General features: G+C 39.1%; 1 long non-coding RNA gene across 1 annotated transcript in view; it reads right to left on the bottom strand.

Annotated features, from left to right (window-relative positions):
- Positions 1 to 979: 979 nt before the first annotated feature.
- LOC125965391 (uncharacterized) overlaps positions 980 to 16,316 on the bottom strand; it is a 45,223-nt gene continuing 29,886 nt past the window's right edge. The window contains exon 3 of the long non-coding RNA XR_007479206.1: positions 980 to 1,142. This is a non-coding gene — a long non-coding RNA (uncharacterized LOC125965391). The remainder of the gene's footprint in view (positions 1,143 to 16,316) is intronic.

Raw genomic sequence — 16,316 nt, 5'->3', positions numbered from 1 at the left:
AGATGGCCAACAGACACATGAAAAGATGCTCAACATCGCTAATTATTAGAGAAATGTAAATCAAAACTACAATGAGATATCACCCCACACCAGTCAGAATGGCCATCATCAAAATGTCAACAAATAATAAATGCTGGAGAGGGTGTGGAGAAAAGGGAACCCTCCTACATTGTTGGTGGGAATGTAGGTTGGTGCAGCCACTATGGAAACAGTATGGAGATTTCTTAAAAAACTAAAAATAGAGTTACCATACGATCCAGCAATCCCACTCCTGGGCATATATTTGGAAAAGATGAAAACTCTAATTTGAAAAGATACATGCACCCCTATGTTCATAGCAGCACTGTTTATAATGCCAAGACATGGAAGCAACCTAAATGCCCATCAACAGATGACTAGATTAAGAAGATGTGGTATGTATGTATACACACACACACACACACACACACACACACACACACACTGGAATATTACTCAGACATTTAAAAGAATGAAATACTGCAGCAACATGGATGGACCTAGAGATGATCATACTAAATGAAGTAACTCAAAGACAAATACATGATATCACTTACATGTGGGATCTAAAAAAATGATACAAATGAACTAATTTACAAAATAGAAACAGACTGACAGACATAATAAATGAACTTACGTTATCAAAGGGGAAAGGGTGGGGGAAGGGATAAATTAGGAGTTTGGGGTTAACAGGTACATACTACTATATGTAAAATAGATAAGCAACATGGATTTACTATATAACACAGGGAATGATATTCAATATTTTGTAATGACATATAACAGAAAAGAATCTGAGAAAGAATATATATATGTATGTATATATATACACACACACATACGTATGTAACTGAATCACTTTGCTGTACGCCTGAAATTATCACAACATTGTAAATCAACTAAACTTCAAGTTTTTAAAGTTATTTAATAAAAAAAAGAATTAGTATGTACTTCCTCTATGCTTTACATTGTACTTGGTGCTATGATGGATGCAGAAGTATAAGATGGGGTCCTTGGCCCAGATGAATTTAATATGGAAATCTATTAGCTCAAAGGGTGGGTTCTCCAAGTTTGATTGGTGAGGAACAACTTCCATGTGGAGAAAGGGTGTCAAAACTTCAGAGCTCCCATTTTGCCCATCTACTCCCTAATTCACCTTCCCCTACTAGAGATTCCCAGCTTCACCCTACACTGGCTTGAGGAAGGGGACCTCCCTGACCTACCTCTAATGCTTTGGCCCAATCATGGACACAATTGGTTCCTTGATTTCTGATAAGCCTGGTGACATCTAGCTAGAACAAACACAGAAATAAATATACAACTAGATAGGACATAAAAATATAAAGTTAGGGAAGAGTCCACAAGACCACTTTTACTTCTTACACCAATTGCAAGTTTGGGGGCTCCCAAGACTACCATCAGTTTCAGTAATTCACTAGGACTCACAGGACTCAATGAACTCTGTGATAGTCACTGTGATAGTTATTTTTAATAAAGAAAGGATAGAGATTTAAATCAGCAAAGGGAAGCGAGGCAGGAGGCAGAGTCCAGGAAAGTTGTTCTCTTTCAGTGGAGCTGTGGGCAGCACTAACTTTCCTGGCAACAATGTGTGACAACATGCACAGAGTATTGCCAACCAGGGAAGTTCAATGAGCCCTGATAGCCACAGTTATTATTGGGTCTATGAACATACTTGACTGCCCAGGTGGCTGACCTTTAGTCTCCAACCCCTCTGGAGGCAGAACAGATACTGCATGGCCTAGAGCCCTCACTGGAAATCCCAGTGTCAGATTATCTGGTGTGATCCAAGACTCCCTGGTAAACAGAAACACTCTTATCAAGCACATTCCAAGGGCCTAGAGATCAGGAGCTAAGGGCAAAGGCCAGGCCTCTGTGGGTAAGATTAGTTCTTTACCATATACACAGGCAGAAGCTCTCTATCCTTCACCAAGCAGAAACTACTCTGAGCTATTAGTAGGAAAATGAATCCAGACAGAGACACAAATCCCCTTTTATCACCATTAAAGCTTGACTTGTCATTTTAGACAGAAGCCTAAAGTTCTACCTCTTCCCATGAATGTCCAACCCCCTGTAGGGGAGACTTGACTCACTGCCCTGGGGTTTGGACTTATTCTAAGAATTCAGCAGAACAATGCACATGATATAGCTCCCACATCCCCTGAAAGAATTCATACACATGTGGAGAAAACACATTTTGTTGCAGCTTATGATGGAAACCAAGAGTAACAGTGACTGTGGGTCCATTACAGTCCCACTCATAGGGAAACCCTTCTACTGCTTCTGGTCACTCCTTAGTCCTAGCTCCCATCCCTGTTTGTTGGATTTATAAACGTTCAGACTGTTGAACAGTAGATATCCTCAGTTAATGAGTAGCCTGAGCTAAGTCACTGTGGTGGACAAAGCACCAGTGTGGCTCTGGCATGGAAAACACAGACAGAAAAAGATGACCGACATTTTCTGCTGACCTCTTTGGTGTGGGGATTGAGGACCTGAACTTGTGACTCCAAAAACTGTTATAGCCGTTCTGATGCTATCAGACCCTTAGAGAATCTACCCTCTATCTCTTTATTATCTATGATCTTCTTCATGGGGGCCTTACTTGCAGAGCACATTGAGACTTACAAAATTGTTTTAATATGTTCTAATTATTAAAAAAATTACTAAATAGTAATTATAATAAAGAATAATTGCTAATTAATAATTATAATTAAATACAAAATTTTAAAGTTTAATTTGATTATAAAAGGTAACATTTGCTCATTTTAAGTGAAACAGCCCAGATACATAAAAACAAATATTAACCTCCAGTTTCTTTCCATTTTTCACACCTGAGGTAACTGAAGCTAATAGCTGATGTATAGCCTTATGAATATACACAAATATGTATAGGTTATTTTGTGGTTTGATGTTTACAAATATAGGGTCATCGTGTACATATTGCTCAGCAATTTGTTTTTTTCACTTGATAATACTGAATGTATCTCTCCAGGTCAATGGATATATTTGTTAGGATATAAGCTCGGCTGCTATATCAAAGATACTATAAAATATAGAAACTTAAATGAGACAAAGTTTTCTATATCTGTGATGGTTATTTTTATGTTTCAACCTGACTGGGCAAAGGGATGTCCAGATAGTTGGTAAAACATTATTTCTGGATGTGTCTCTGAGAGTATTTCCAGGAAAGATTAGCAGTTGAATTGGTGAACTGAGTAAAACAGATGGCCATCCCCAGTGTAGGTGGGCATCACCCAATCTCTTGAAGGCCCAAACGCCCACAGTCCCCACTCCTGCTATACTGCCTTCCCTTCCCTCTCCCAGACTGCACCTACAGCCCCATGGGGAGTTCTCTATGATTTTACTTGACAGAGGAGGAGAAAACTCAGGCCTGGTTTACAGTTCTCTGCATGATATGCAAGTACCACCCTAAAGTGAATGGCCACAGCACTCCAGCCCTTTCTGGGGCATCCCTGAGGGACAGTGGTGAAGGGAAGTCCTCCCAATGTGCAGAACTTGAGACGGGGCACTTGGTTGTTCACTATGCTTGGAAGGAAAAATGGCCAGACATGTGATTATATATCAATTCATGGGCTGTGGCCAATAGTTTGGAGGGATAGACAGGCAACAGTGAACTTGAAGATACATCAACAGAAATTATCTAAAGAGTAGAGAAAAAAAAAAAAGATTGAAAAAAAACAACCAACCCAAACAGAGACAGAAACCTGTGAGGCACTATTAAAAGGTTGGAAATACGTGTCATTGGAATCCCAAAAGAAGAGGTGAAAAACTTGGCACAGAAAAAATTTTTGAAAAAGAAATGGCTGAAAACTTGGATTTGGTGAAAAACATAAATTTAGAAATCCAATAAGCTTAGCCAACCCAAAACAGAATAAATTTTTAAAAATGCCTAAGCACTTCATAATCAAATTGCCAAAAAGAGGAAGGAGAAAGAGAGGGAGAGGGGGGGGCGGGGGATGGGGAGAGGAAGAAGGAAAAGAAGAAGAAGGAGGAGGAGAAAGGGAGAAAAAAAAATTTAAAGCAGCTGGAGAAAAATGACACATTACATATGGGGGAATCAGCATGGAATTCTCATTAGAAACCAAAAGATTTTCTCATCAGAAAACATAGACAATGGGATCGGGAACCAAGATGGCAGAGTAGAAGGAGGTGCTCTCACTCCCTCTTGCGAGAACACCAGAATCACAGCTAGCTGCTGGACAATCATCAACAGGAAGACACTGGAACTGACCAAAAAGATACCCCACATCCAAAGACAAAGGACAAGCCACAATGAGATGGTAGGAGGGGCAAAATCAGTAAGATCAAATCCCATAACTGCTGGTGGGTGACTCACAGACTGGAGAATACTTATACCACAGAAGTCCACCCACTGGAATGAAGGTTCTGAGCCCCGCATCAGGCTTCCCAACCTGGGGATCCAGCAACAGGAGGAAGAATTCCTAGAGAATCAGACTTTAAAGCCTAGTGGGATTTCATTGCAGGACTTCGACAGAAATGGGGGAAACAGAGACTCCACTCTTGGAGAGCACACACAAAGTAGTGTGCTCACTGGGATGCAGGGGAAGGAGCAGTGACCCCAGGGGAGACTGAACCAGACCTACCTGCTAGTGTTAGAGGGTCTCCTGAGAGGGGGGGTGGCTGCAGCTCACTGTGGGAACAAGGATACTGGCAGCAGAAGTTCTGGGAAGTACTCCTTGGAGAGAGCCCTCCCAGAGTCTTCCATTAGCCCCACCAAAGAGGCCAGGTAGTCTCCTGTATTGGGTTGCCTCAGGCCAAAAAACCAACAGGGAGGGTACCCAGCCCCACCCATTAGCAGTCAAATGCATTAAAGTTTTACTGAGCTCTGCCCATCAGAACAACAGTCAGCTCTACCCACCACCAGTCCCTCCCATCAGGAAATTTGCACACGCCCCTTAGATAGCCTCATCCACCAGAGGACAGACAGCAGAAGCAAGAAGAACTACAATCGTGCAGCCTGTGGAACAAAAACCACATTCACAGAAAGATAGACAAGATGAAAAGACAGAGGGCTATGTATCAGATGAAGGAACAAGATAAAATCCCAGAAAAACAACTAAATGAAGTGGAGATAGGCAACCTTCCAGAAAAAGAATTCAGAATATTGATAGTGAAGATGATCCAGGACCTCGGAAAAAGAATGGAGGCCAAGATCGAGAAGATGTAAAAAATGTTTAACAAAGACCTAGAAGAATTAAAAAACAAACAAACAGACAAGAACAATACAATAACTGAAATGAAAACTACACTAGAAGGAATCAATATCAGAATAACTGAGGCAGAAGAATGGATAAGTGACCTGCAAGACAGAATGGTGGAATTCACTGCTGCAGAACAGATTAAAGAAGAAAGAATGAAAAGAAATGAAGACAGCCTAAGAGACCTCTGGCACAACATTAAGTGCAACAACATTCGCATTATAGGGGTCCCAGAAGGAGAAGAGAGAGAGAAAGGACCAGAGAAAATATTTGAAGAGATTATAGTCGAAAACTTCCCTAACATGGGAAAGGAAACAGCCACCCAAAACCAGGAAGCACAGAGTCCCATACAGGATAAACCCAAGGAGAAACATGTCGAGACACACAGTAATCAAATTGGCAAAAATTAAAGACAAAGAAAAATTATTGAAAGCAGCAAGGGAAAAATGACAAATAACATACAAGGGAACTCCCATACAGTTAACAGCTGATTTCTCAGCAGAAACTCTACAAGCCAGAAGGCAGTGGCATGATATACTTAAAGTGATGAAAGGGAAGAATCTACAACCAAGATTACTCTACCCGGCAAGGATCTCATTCAGATTCGATGGAGAAATCAAAAGTTTTACAGACAAGCAAAAGCTAAGAGAATTCAGCACCAAAAACCCAGCTCTACAACAAATGCTAAAGGAACTTCTCTAAGTGGAAAACACAAGAGAAGAAAAGGACCTACAAAAGCAAACCCAAAACTTTTAAGAAAATGGTCATAGGAACATACATATTGATAATTACCTTAAACGTGAATGGATTAAATGCTCCAACCAAAAGACGAAGGCTTGCTGAACATATACAGAAACAAGACCCATATATATGCTGTCTACAAGAGACCCACTTCAGACCTAGGGACACATACAGACTGAAAGTGAGGGGATGGAAAAAGATATTCCATGTAAATGGAAATCAAAAGAAAGCTAGAGTAGGAATACTCATATCGGATAAAACAGACTTTAAAATAAAGAACGTTACAAGAGACAAGGAAGGACACTACATAATGATCAAGGGATCAATCCATGAAGAAGATAAAACAATTATAAATATATATGCACCCAACATAGGAGCACCTCAATACATAAGGCAATTGCTAACAGCTCTAAAAGAGGAAATCGACAGTAACACAATAATAGTGGGGGACTTTAACACCTCACTTACGCCAATGGACAGATCATCCAAAATGAAAATAAATAAGGAAACAGAAGCTTGAAATGACACAACAGACCAGATAGGCTTAATTAATATTTATAGGACATTCCATCCAAAAAGAGCAGATTATACTTTCTTCTCAAGTGTGCATGGAACATTCTCCAGGATAAATCACATCTTGGGTCACACATCAAGCCTCAGTAAATTTAAGAAAATTGAAATCATATCAAACATCTTTTCTGACCACAACGCTATGAGATTAGAAGTAAATTACAGGGAAAAAATTGTAAAAAACACGAACACATGGAGGCTAAACAATACATTACTAAATAACCAAGAGATCACTGAAGAAATCAAAGAGGAAATTAAAAAAAAAACAACCTAGAGACAACTTACAACAAAAACACGACGATCCAAAACCTATGGGATGCAGCAAAAGCAGTTCTAAGAGGGAAGTTTATAGCTATACAAGCCTACCTCAAGAAACAAGAAAAATCTCAAATAAACAATCTAACCTTACACCTAAAGGAACTAGAGAAAGAAGAACAAACAAAACCCAAAGTTAGCAGACGGAAAGAAATCATAAAGATCAGAGCAGAAATAAATTAAATAGACACAAAGAAAGCAATAGCAAAGGGACTTCCCTGGTGGCGCAGTAGTTGCGAATCCGCCTGCCAATGCAGGGGACACAGGTTCAAGCCCTGGTCTGGGAATATCTCACATGCCACGGAGCGGCTAAGCCCGTGCACCACAACTACTGAGCCTGTGCTCTAGAGCCCGCGAGCCACAACTACCGAGCCCACATGTCACAACTACTGAAGGCCGCGTGCCTACAGCCTATGCTCCGCATAAAGAGAAGCCACTGCAGTGAGAAGCCCGTGCACCGCAACAAAGAGTAGCCCTCGCTCGCTGCAACTAGAGAAAGCCTGCGTGCAGCAATGAAGACCCAATGCAGCCAAAAATAAATAAATAAATTTTTTTTTAAAAATAGCAAAGATCAATAAAACTAAAAGCTGGTTCTTTGAGAAGATAAACAAAATTGATAAACCATTAGCCAGACTCATCAAGAAAAAGAGGGAGAGGACTCAGATCAATAAAATTAGAAATGAAAAAGGAGAAGTTACAACAGACACCGCAGAAATACAAAGCATCCTAAGACTCTACTACAAGCAACTATATGCCAATAAAATGGACAAACTGGAAGAAATAGACAAACTCTTAGAAAGTTATAACCTTCCAAGACTGAACCAGGAAGAAATAGAAAATAGGAACAGACCAATTACAAGTAATGAAATTGAAACTGTGATTAAAAATCTTCCAACAAACAAAAGTCCAGGACCAGATGGCTTCACAGGTGAATTCTATGAAACATTTAGAGAAGAGCTAACACCCATGCTTCTCAAACTCTTCCAAAAAATTTCAGAGGAAGAAACACTCCCAAACTCATTCTATGAGGCCACCATCACCCTGACACTAAAACCAGACAAACATGTCACAAAAAAAGAAAACTACAGACCAATATCACTGATGAACATAGATGCAAAAATCCTCGACAAAATACTAGCAAACAGAATCCAACAGCACATTGAAAGGATCATACACCATGATCAAGTGGGGTTTATTCCAGGAATGCAAGGATTCTTCAATATACGCAAATCAATCAATGTGATACACCATATTAACAAACTGAAGGAGAAAAACCATATGATCATCTCAATAGATGCAGAAAAAGCTTTTAAAAAAATTCAACACCTGTTTATGTTAAAAACTCTCCAGAAAGTGGGCACAGAGGGAAACTACCTCAACATAATAAAGGCCATATATGACATATGCACAGCAAACATCATTCTCAATGGTGAAAAACTGAAAGCATTTCCTCTAAGATCAGGAACAAGACAAGGATATCCACTCTCACCACTGTTGTTCAACATAGTTTTGGAAATCCTAGCCATGGCAATCAGAGAAGAAAAAGAAATAAAAGGAATACATATTGGAAAAGAAGAAGTAAAACTGTCACTGTTTGCAGATGACATGATACTATACATAGAGAATCCTAAAGATGCCACCAGGAAACTACTAGAGCTAATCAATGAATTTGGTAAAGCTGCAGGATACAAAATTAATGCACAGAAATCTCTTGCATTCCTATACACTAATGATGAAAAATCTGAAAGTGAAATTAAGGAAACACTCCCATTTACCACTGCAACAAAAAGAATAAAATACCTAGGAATAAACCTACCTAGGGAGACACAAGACCTGTATGCAGAAAACTATAAGACACTGATGAAAGAAATTAAAGATGATACCTACAGATGGATAGATATGCCATGTTCTTGGATTGGAAGAATCGATACTGTGAAAATGACTATACTCCCCAAAGCAATCTACAGATTCAATGCAATCCCTATTAAATTATCAACGGCATTTTTTAACGGAAGTAGAACAAAAAATCTTAAAATTTGTATGGAGACACAAAAGACCCCGAATAGCCAAAGCAGTCTTGAGGGAAAAAAACAGAGCAAGAGGAATCAGACTCCCTGACTTCAGACTATACTACAAAGCTACAGTAATCAAGACAACATGGTACTGGCACAAAAACAGAAACATAGATCAATGGAACAAGATAGAAAGCCCAGAGATAAACCCACGCACCTATGGTCAACTAATCTATGACAAAGGAGGCAAGGATATACAATGGAGAAAAGACAGTCTCTTCAATAAGTGGTGCTGGGAAAACTGGACAGCTGCATGTAAAAGAATGAAATTAGAACACTCCCTAACACCATACCCAAAAATAAACTCAAAATGGATTAGAGACCTAAATGTTGGACCGATCACTATAAAACTCTTGGAGGAAAACATAGGAAGAACACTCTTTGACATAAATCACAGCAAGATGTTTTTTGATCTACCTCCTAGAGTAATGGAAATAAAAACAAAAATAAACAATAAACTTCAAAGCTTTTGCACAACAAAGGAAACCATAAACAAGATGAAAAGACAACCCTCAGGATGTGAGAAAATATTTGCAAACGAATCAACAAAGGATTAATCTCCAAAATATATAAACAGCTCATGCAGCTCAATATTAAAAAAACAAAAAACCCAATCCAAAAATGGGCAGAAGACCTAAATAGACATTTCTCCAAAGAAGACAAACAGATGGCCAAGAAGCACACGAAAAGCTGCTCAACATCACTAATTATTAGAGAAATGCAAATCAAAACTACAATGAGGTATCACCTCACACAAGTTAGAATGGCCATCATCAGAAATCTACAAACAACAAATGCTGGAGAGGGTGTGGAGAAAAGGGAACCATCTTGCACTGTTGGTGGAAATGTAAATTGGTACAGCCACTGTGGAGAACAGTATGGAGGTTCCTTAAAAAACTAAAAATAGAATTACCATATGAGCCAGCAATCCCACTACTGGGCATATACCCAGAGAAAAACATAATTCAGAGAGACACATGCACCCCAATGTTTATTGTAGCACTATTTACAATAGCCAGGTCATGGAAGCAACCTGAATGCCCATCGAGGGACAAATGGATAAAGAAGATGTAGTACACATATACAATGGAATATTACTCAGCCATAAAAAGGAACGAAATTGGGTCATTTGTAGAGACATGGATGGATCTAGAGACTGTCATACAGAGTGAAGTAAGTCAGAAAGAGGAAAACAAATATTGTATATTAACGCATATATGTGGAACCTAGAAAAATGGTACCGGTTTTCAGGGCAAAAATTGAGAGGCATATGTAGAGGACAAACTTATGGACACCAAGGGGGAAATCCACGGTGGGATGGGGATGGTGGTGTGCTGAATTGGGCTATTGGGATTGACATATATACACTGATGTGTATAAAATGGATGACTAATAAGAACCTGCAGTATAAAAAAAAAATAAAATAAAATTTAAAAATTAAAAAAAGAAAACATAGACAATGGAACAATATATTTAAAGTGATGAAAGAAAAGAATTGTCAACCTAGAATTTTATATCTTGAAGAAAAAAAAAACCTTCCAGAATAAGGTGAAGTAAAAGACATTCTAAGAGGAAAAAAACTAATGGAATTTGTCTCCTACAGACCTATTCTAAAAGAATTGTCAAAGGAAGTCCTTCAGGCTGAAGGGAAAGAATACCAGAAAGAAATCTGTATCTTTAGAGTGAAGAAAAAGCCACAAAGATAGTAACTATCTGTTAATATAAATATCAAATATATATAAATATGGATTTTTTTTCTCTTGAGTTCTTTAAAACACTAAATAAATCGAATGTTTAGAAATGTGAATGTAATCCTAGAGTAATCACTAACGGGAAAAAAACTACAAAGAGTTATATTCAAAAAGCCAATAGATAAATGAAAATGTAATACAAAAAATTTTTCCAATAATCCAAAAGAAGGCAGAAAAGGGGAACAGAGAAACAAAAAACAGAGGGAAGAAACAGATAACAAAATAATAAAATGGCAGACAAATCCAACCATACCAATAACTACGTTAAATAGAAATGGTCTGAACATAACAATTAAAAGATAGATATTGTCAAGTTGAATAAAAACAAGAGCCAACTATGTGCTATTTATGAGAAACACATTTTAAATATGAATACATACACAGGTTAAAAGTAAAGGATGGATGAAGATATACCATGAAAAGCACTAATCAAAAGAAAGCTTGGGTACTAATATTCATATCAAACAAAGTAGACTTCAGAACAAGGGCTACTACCATGGATAGAAGTGATATTACATAATGATGAAAGGTTAATTGACTAAGACAACAGAATTATAATTGTGTATGTACCTAATAACAGAACTTCAAACTGTGTGAAGCAAAAATTGATGGAATTGCAAATTCCACAGAGACACATCCACAATTATAATTGACTTCAACACTCCTCTCAGTAATTGTTAGAATAAGTAGACAGAAACTGATAAAAAATAGAAGATCTGAAGGACTCTTGTCAACCAGCTGGATCTAATTGTCATTTATAGAACTCTCCCACAACCCTAGCAGAACACATACTCTTTCCAAGTGCACATGAAACATTCACCAAGGTAAAACATTTTCTGGGCCCTCAAACAAACCTTAACACATTTAAAAGAATTGGAGTATGCTCTCTGACCATAATGGAACTAAACTAGAAACCAATAACAGAAAGCTAGCTTGAAATCCAAATATTTGTAACTCCAAATTTAATAAATATTGCCTGAGTGTTTCCCCAAAGGTTTTAGCAAAGCAAATTCCCATGTATAACAGTGTTTCCTTCCTCCCAAGTATGTCACCTGCAGCCTAGCTGTATCTAACCCTGTGTTTAAGGACCCTCCCACCCATCAACTACCAGGCTTCAACCGATTTGATTTGACCCATCACTGCTTCCAACATTTATAAGCATAGCAGCGCTTTATTTTCTGTTAAGAGACTCCAAACATTTTCAATGGTTAATGCATGTGGGTCTAATTCAGGCTTTGCCAAACAAAACCAGACTATAATGACAAGCTTTATATGCCATAATATATGCACACTGATGCACTTAGCAATGCTTCTTGCCTCACCCTCAACCTCTTGGAATGTACAAAATGTGCCTATTAAAGGTCATAATCCTTTTTACTCTGAGTGCCTTTTTCCCTGGAGCCTTGCAAGTGCTCTCCACTAATGGCCTATTTTTAAGGGTCTTCTTGAGACCGAAGATGACACTTGGGCTTTACATCTAATGGCATCAGATTTAAATATTTTTGTCCCTGTTTTATACATTCCTAATATGTTCAGAAAGAGGCCCTGAAAAATGTGAAAGCAGCTCTCTGCAGGAAACCGCCCTTAGCAGGAAGCCCCTTTTCTTGCCACTTTAGCAAAGCTATATTGTAACTAACTTTTAACCAGGTACCCCCATGCTCTACTCATCTCCAGCCCAAGCACACCTTTCAAATCTTTTAATCACACAATACCCTTGCCTAACTTGTCGGTTCTTTCCATAGACCAAAGAAGTAGAAATGAAGAATAAGTAATTAACGGATGACCAGATCTCTTCCCTAGCTTCCCCTTCAGTAATCTCATGAACAAACTGTGCGACCAAACTGTGTGACTAAGATAGCATCTAGAGCAACATCACAAGAAGTCGACGAATGAGCCTGCACACAGTGGAGGACGGCGACGACTCTGAGCCCCCATCTCGGTGATTAACTCAGATTACTTCCCTTCTTCCCTTTAAAACTTTCATGGCCAAGCAGAATCTTGGGAGGTGGTTTCTGGGGAACGTTGAGTCCACCATCTCCCTAGATTGCTGGCATTCTGATTAAAGACACATTTCCTTTCTGTCAACATCTGTGAGTACTGATTTTGTAAGCGGTGAGCAGCGGGACCTGATTCATTTGATAATAAATGGACCACCTTTACCCTTTCTTATGTGCCCCAGGGAGGTCCTGATTAAGAAGATGCCCCTCTAACTCCAGCTTAAGCTGCAACTGCTGATGACATATCTGACTTTGGGCTGATGTTTAATATCCCTGAAGCAGGCCACAAGACTTTGACCCATCTCTCAGTCTTCTCTGGATGAATGTGTTTTTTCACAGATCCAAAAGGAGAAGAATAAAGAGAGTAGACTGAAAATCTCAGAATTGTAAAGGGAGGAAGAATCATAGATGTTTTTCCTCTCTAAATATTAATCATTTTATACACGCAATTTCAAGGTTGCATTGATCTTGCTTGACAGTCCAAGGAAAACTTCTTTTCCTTTCTTAATTTGGTTCCTGGACTTCCTTCCAGCTATTAGCTGAAGCCAGAGCTGAAGTCCCATTGAGAATTTTGTGCACTGCTAGAAATCCTATGATTCACTCAGTGGGCAGTTCTGAATTGTTTTTTCATTTTTTTTAAATATCTTTATTGGAGTATAATTGCTTTTCAATGTTGTGTTAGTTTCTGCTGTATAACAAAGTGAATCAGCTATACGTACACATATATCCCCATATCCCCTACCTCTTGAGCCTCCCTCCTACCCTCCCTATCCCAACCCTCTAAGTCCTCACAAAGCATCGAGCTGATAATACCGTATGCTAATGCACATATATGGAATCTGCATTAATTGTTAATCTGCTGGTGGGTGCTACTTTTTCTGTGGATTGTGACTTTCTAACTCTTGAGAGGCCAGGCAAAAACACTTGTGAGAGACGGAAAAGGATAAATGAACAAAAAATCTGAGAAAATGTGCTGTTTCCCTGGAAGTCCTTTCTGTCTTCATGCCACGGGGAATAGTCGAACCATCAAAAATCCACTTATAATTAGTGTTAGTGAAACCAGGAGCTTTGGGGAATATCTTGAACAAAGGCAAGAGTGGTACTGGCACAAAAACAGAAATATAGATCAATGGCACAGGATAGAAAGCCCAGAGATAAACCCACAAACATATGGTCACCTTATCTTTGATAAAGGAGGCAGGAATGTGCAGTGGAGAAAGGACAGCCTCTTCAATAAGTGGTGCTGGGAAAACTGGACAGGTAAATGTAAAAGTATGATTAGATCACTCCCTAACACCATACACAAAAATAAGCTCAAAATGGATTAAAGATCTAAATGTAAGGCCAGACACTATCAAACTCTTAGAGGAAAACATAGGCTGGACACTCTATGACATAAATAACAGCAAGATCCTTTTTGACCCACCTCCTAGAGAAATGGAAATAAAAACAAAAATAAACAAATGGGACCTAATGAAACTTCAAAGCTTTTGCACAGCAAAGGAAACCATAAACAAGACCAAAAGACAACCCTCAGAATGGGAGAAGATATTTGCAAATGAAACAACTGACAAAGGATTAATCTCCAAAATTTACAAGCAGCTCATGCAGCTCAATATCAAAAAAAACAAACAAACCACCCAATCCAAAAATGGGCAGAAGACCTCAATAGACATTTCTCCAAAGAAGATATACAGATTGCCAACAAACACATGAAAGAATGCTCAACATCATTATTATTAGAGAAATGCAAATCAAAACTACAATGAGATATCATCTCACACCAGTCAGAATGGCCATCACCAAAAAATCTACAAACAATAAGTGCTGGAGAGGGTGTGGAGAAAAGGGAACCCTCTTGCACTGTTGTCGAGAATGTAAATTGATACATCCCCTATGGAGAACAGTATGGAGGTTCCTTAAAAAACTAAAAATAGAACTACCATTTGACCCAGCAATCCCACTACTGGGCATACCCTGAGAAAAACATAATTCAAAAAGAGTCATGTACCAAAATGTTCATTGCAGCTCTATTTACAATAGCCCGGAGATGGAAACAACCTAAGTGTCCATCATCGGATGAATGGATAAAGAAGATGTGGCACATATATACAATGGAATATTACTCAGCCATAAAAAGAGACGAAATTGAGCTATTTGTAATGAGGTGGATAGACGTAGAGTCTGTCATACAGAGTGAAGTAAGTCAGAAAGAGAGAGACAAATACCGTATGCTAACACATATATATGGAATTAAAAAAAAAAATGTCATGAAAAACCTAGGGGTGAAACAGGAATAAAGACACAGACCTACTAGAGAATGGACTTGAGGATATGGGGAGGGGGAAGGGTAAGCTGTGACAAAGCGAGAGAGAGGCATGGACATATATACACTACCAAACGTCAGGTAGAAAGCTAGTGGGAAGCAGCCACATAGCACAGGGAGATCAGCTCGGTGCTTTGTGACCACCTAGAGGGGTGGGATAGGGAGGGTGGGAGGGAGGGAGATGCAAGAGGGAAGAGATGTGGGAACATATGTATATATATAACTGATTCATTTTGTTGTAAAGCAGAAACTAACACACCATTGTAAAGCAATTATATTCCAATAAAGATGTTAAAAAAAAATCCACTTATAATTAGTGTTAGTGAAACCAGGAGCTTTGGGGAATATCTTGAACAAAGGCAAGAGTGGCAAATCTTGATAAATTTTGCAAAAGGGAAGACACGGGATTTTTAAAAGTTGAAATACAGCATGTCATTTATTAGTTAATAAACTCATATGGTTCTTTTTAAAAAATAAATAATTAATTAATTTAATTTTTTGCTGCAATGGGTCTTCATTGTTGCCTGCGGGCTTTCTCTAGCTGTGGTGAGCAGGGGCCACTCTTTGTTGTGGTGCGTGGGCTTCTCACTGTGGTGGCTTCTCTTGTTGTGGAGCACAGGTTCTAGACGCACAGGCTTCAGTAGTTGTGGTGCATGGGCTCAGTAGTTGTGGCTCACAGGCTCTAGGACACAGGCTCAGTAGTTGTAGCACATGGGCTCAGCTGCTCCATGGCATGTGGGATCTTCCTGGACCAGGGATCGAACCAGTGTCCCCTGCATTGGCAGGCGGATTCTTAACCACTATGCCACCAGGGAAGTCCCCATATGGTTCTATTTAAGGTAATTTTAAAAACAAATATTATAAGGGTAAAGTCCTTTAGAAAAGAAAACAGAAATATTTTTTTGTAGGAATGCCCTTTTTCTCTGGAAATTGCCAGAGCCACACACGTCACTGGTGTTTAGCATGCGGATTAATCAGCGGGAGAAATTCAAGGGTGAGATATTCCATGTTGTCAGTCAACTGGCCACATTAGTCTCGACCATTTCCCTCAGGGGATTCAGTTCTTACTGTCGCCTGATGTAGTTGCCAAGGAGAAACTTCTACTGTCTCTGTGTTTTGCCAGGGGCAGAGAGGGCCCAATAAGAGTACTGGCAGAGCGGAGGCCAGAGCTGTGCATGGAAGGGGTTTGCTGGAGAGGAGCCAGCTCCTGACCTCACAGAAACCTCCTCTGACTAGACTTGTTTTCCTCCTCTAGCTCCAGCACGTCC

Source organism: Orcinus orca, chromosome 9 (assembly GCF_937001465.1).
Source record: "Orcinus orca chromosome 9, mOrcOrc1.1, whole genome shotgun sequence".
NCBI classification, from domain to species: Eukaryota; Metazoa; Chordata; class Mammalia; order Artiodactyla; family Delphinidae; genus Orcinus; species Orcinus orca.
This window is presented reverse-complemented; position numbering and strand designations above follow the sequence as displayed.